The sequence below is a fragment of the Heterodontus francisci genome, unplaced genomic scaffold, assembly GCF_036365525.1.
Source record: "Heterodontus francisci isolate sHetFra1 unplaced genomic scaffold, sHetFra1.hap1 HAP1_SCAFFOLD_61, whole genome shotgun sequence".
In the NCBI taxonomy this organism is placed as follows: domain Eukaryota; kingdom Metazoa; phylum Chordata; class Chondrichthyes; order Heterodontiformes; family Heterodontidae; genus Heterodontus; species Heterodontus francisci.
Genome location: NW_027141441.1, coordinates 603,744 through 608,211, shown reverse-complemented (window position 1 = coordinate 608,211; position 4,468 = coordinate 603,744). Strand labels below are relative to the sequence as shown.

Sequence of the window (4,468 nt, the reverse complement as noted above, 5' to 3'; positions counted from 1 at the left end):
ACAATCCATCAGTACTGAGAAAACAATGGGGAATATTACTCACATGTTGTGTTCTGTAACTTTTTACAAACACTTCAATGTATATATTGTCTTCCAAAGCAGTGACAGAATGGTGGCTTTAGTGTGTTGTTGAAATAGCTTTGTTGAGTACGTGCTGTACTAATACTTAAACAGTTCTTGGTTCAATCCCAGGTTTTGGCACTTTCAACCTCTCCTGTGTCTTTTTCTTTGGCTCCAATTGTCAAGCTGCATGATTTACTCTGAAATTAGCACCAGAGAACCAAGGCACCAGCGAGCATGAGGAGCTGAAATTAGCACAGATCAAATCCACTTAATATTTCTGACTGAAGATGGTTGCAAATGCTTCAGCTTCATCTTTTGCACTGACGTGCTCAGCACCACCATCATTGAGGATGTGAATGTTTTTGGAGCCTCCTCATCTTGTTAGTTATTTAATTATCCACCACCATTCACGACTGGATGTGGCAGGACTGTGGAGCTGTGATATGATCCCGAAGGAGATATCCGTGCGCGGAGTGGCGGGATGTTTGGAGAGTGATCCTGAAGAGGGTGTCCGAGCCTGGAGTGGAAGCTTTCCGTGGAGGTGCAGGAGTAGGCCATTCAGCCCCAGTGTTTTATAAAGGTTTAGCATAACTTATTTGCTTTTACTCTTTGCCTCCATTAATAAAGCCAAGTGTCCTGTTTGCTCTTAGCAACCTTTTCAAACCTTGATCAAAAAAGATTGGTGTACATTGTCTCATTCTTCCTCCCTAACTGTATCACTTCACAATTCTCTGTGTAAAATTTTAACTGTTGTGTGAAAGCCCATTTTACCAGTGTGTTTAAGTTCCTCTGAAGTGTGTTACTGTCACTGGCATAGGACCAAATTCTCGAGCATTCTTTGATGCTATCTCCGTGGAAAGAGCAATCTTACACACGAGCTCAAATTGGGATTTTGTGTGTTTATTATCTTTCCTCATCCACCAATATAAGCACAAATCTGTCTCATAATGTACAGTCTAAGAATGTGCCAATGTTGCAATGTGGTGATAAATTCTTCAGTGTCACAATGTACTCACCAACTGTTTCACTACTTTTCTGATTTCTGGATCCAAGTTTGTAGCTTTCCGCGATCTCTAGTGGCTTAGGGTTGAGCCTCACTTCAACGAAGAAACGGAAAATTATGATTTAAAGATTACACTGTCAATCATTCACATCTCTGTCTTCTCCTGAACTTCGAGTTCAAATTTGTTTGTGAAGTTGATTCACATGTTAAGACAGCACAGTCTTTGCCTTTGTGAAGGAAGTGATTTGGGAATGGTTGTTTGAAACTGTCCCTTCTTGCACAGAAATTCAGTGCAAATACTTGATCACTCACAATTTCCTTGAGAGAAATTTGTTCACAATCGCATTCGACACGGAAACTGCCTCAGCATTAATCTCACTGAAGCAGAATGTGACCGTGTTATATGTTTCAGAATGTTGGTGCCGTTATTTGTCGCTTTTAACCGAGACTGGGACACAGGGCAAGTTTGATCCGAGGTTGGAATATATTATCATTCAGGAGCAAGAAAAATCAAAAGGAACAAAATAAGAAAACCCAGTCTCTGGATTTGAGAATCTGTAGATCCGCTTTGGGAAAGTGAATCAGAGCAGAATGAAGGGTGAACTGTCCAGAAGAGATGAAGACACAGCTCAGTCAACACTTTCCCCTGGTTTATGATGCTGGAACATTCCTCACACAGAAATGATTCAACCCAATGACAAACATTCTTACAGCTGATAATTTATGCTACTGATTTAAGGACTGTCTCATGTGGTTACCGAGTGACGACGAGAAGATATTAAACTTTGTTCTATTCAATCTAGCTGTGATGAAGTTTGAATTTTTCTACCATTTATAAACAGTATTTGAAGGGTCTCGGTAACAATGTTCAGTGTTGATGAGAGTGGGGTCTGGGTGAGAAGCTGCTGAGTGTGACAGGGTCAGGACTGGATGCAGGAAGTTCTCTGACAGTCTCCCTCTATCTATCTAATGGGTTTGAGTTGATTTACGACTGGTAGCTTTTATTTTACTTTTCTTATTTAGAGATACAGCACTGAAACAGGCCCTTCGGCCCACCGAGTCTGTGCCAACCAGCAACCACCCATTTATACTAATCCTGCATTAATCCCATATTCTCTACCACATCCCCACCATTCTCCAACCACGTACCTACACGAGGGACAATTTACAATGGCCAATTTACCTATCAACCTGCAAGTCTTTTGGAGGTGGGAGGAAACCAGAGCACCCGGCGGAAACCCACACAGACACAGGGAGAACTTGCGAACTCCACACAGGCAGTACCCAGAACTGTATCCTGGTCACTGGAGCTATGAGGCTGCGGTGCTAACCATTGCGCCACTGTGCTGCTGTTGGTGTTTTGATAAATGAAGGAAGTTCCCTCCACCCATTTTTTTTGGACAGACAGTGTGGTATAAGGATGCCTCGGGTTAATGCTGAAGATAGTGGGATCAACCCCTCCCACTGTCAGAGTGATGATGTAACAGTCACATGAGATGAAGTTTGGGAGAAGAGAGAGCAGCACCAAGGATGCTAGCTTAGCAGGCTTGATGAGTGTGTATAGAGTATTGTGTAAATTAGAAAAGAGTTCTTAGTTCTTTCAGCAGGAACTGTGTCCAGAAAATATCGAGAAACTCACAATTTTATTATTCAGGAGTCGGATCACAGATATTAATTCCAAGTGACAGTTCTGGGACCAAATAACAAAAAAAGTAGAGACTAATATTGCTCACTGATTGAAATCCCCCAGTGAGGAAACAGTTAAACAGGTGATCTGTTGGGGCATCATTCGATCCAAGGTTTCAGCAACATTTAATCTCCCTTTTTGGTGAAATTCTCTGTTATTTGCAACTTTTTTTATCAGCTTTGATGGGCGAGTGAAAAAACTGAAAAAATTGAACAGTTCCATGCTTTCTTTTCTTCCTTCTTCTCTTCTTTCCATCAGTTTCTCTTTTCTGTCCCAGATCAATATAATGATGAGAATCCCACTTTAATCTGTTGTTTCTGGTGTTTTATCCATTCCAATCAAAATTTCAACATTCCAATCAAATCTATTTGTTATTCCACAGTGTCTCTCCATGTGTTTTATTCTGTTGTATTCTCTCACAGTCTGTTTGATGATCAATGTTACATCTCACTCTCTGTTCTGGTGAAGATCAGAAGCAGTGATATCTGTTTACAGCACCCGACAAGTCGGCCTGAGGCTGTGCCTCGCTGATCATGTGGAGTTAAAGCAATTCTTCCAGTCAGTTAGTTCAGTTGTCATTTCATGAGAAATTCGGTCATCATGACTTCGTCAGTGACCTAATGGTTCAGGTGTCTGAGTGATGTTAATCATGATGTGATCAAATGATTGTATGTTCCAGTCTTTCCGTGGTGGGTTTTCACACTGAGTAGAAACGTGTTGGACATGGTCTGGAAATGTTTCACACCGCTCCATTCCCAACTTCATTTACTTCCAGAAGGTCTTTTCCATCATTACACAGCTAGCTGCACAGTCAGAAACTGTGCTGAAGGTGACAGCTATGTCTACGCAACTGACAAGGTGGCCGAGAAGTTAAGGCGATGGACTGCTAATCCATTGTGCTCTGCACACGTGTGTTCAAATCCCATCCTTGTTGCTAGTTTATGAACTGTTCAGTGTGTTGTTTATGTTGGGGGAGTTTATGTGTAAAGTCAGCCTCGAAACCCGTTCTTGTCTATGTCCAGACAGTGATTCCAGAATTGGTTATACTTAATTAAAATTGAGACAGACAATTGGAATTCTTCACCCAAACTGCACTGGAATGAAGATCAAATAGGGATCACGAAACGGAGCAGGATTTTTCCTCCCCTCCTTCTTTCCATCTTTACTTTCTCTGGATTTGCACCAAGTGAAAGACAAATGGGAAAAGAAAATGGCGAGGGAGCAGATGCAGAAAATTATCCTTTGGCAAGAAATGTATTTTCAAATCTTCTTGATAGATTAAGTGAGTGAGCAATGGTTTGGCAGATGGAGTATGAAATGAGGGGTCATTTAGTACCTACGATAGATCAGAGTGTTTTTTGTAAGAGGTGAGATGTTAGAAACGGCGGAGGAGCAGAGACCCGAATACTGAATTAATAAAAGCTCGTGGACTGGTAGAAAATAATGTGAAAAGTGAACAGAATATGAAGATTGGAACTCATGTTGCAGTGATATAAAGCTCTGTGCTCCTGAAGTAAATGTCCAAGCCCAGATTGTGGGGAATCTGTGGAGAGTGATTTGGTTTTTATTCATTCTTGGGTGTGAGTATCGCTGATAAGGCGAGCATTTATTACCCATTCCTCTTGCCGTTGAGAAGGTGGTGGAGAGCTGCCTTCTTGAACTGATGCAGTCATGTGTGGAGTTTGCAAGTTCTCCCTGTGTCTGCGTGGGTTTTC

General features: G+C 41.6%; 1 non-coding gene across 1 annotated transcript; it reads left to right on the top strand.

Moving 5' to 3' along the window:
- Nucleotides 1–3,605: 3,605 nt before the first annotated feature.
- On the top strand, nt 3,606–3,687 carry trnas-gcu (transfer RNA serine (anticodon GCU)). Its single transcript has one exon. It is a non-coding gene; the product is annotated as a tRNA-Ser (tRNA).
- Nucleotides 3,688–4,468: the final 781 nt, after the last annotated feature.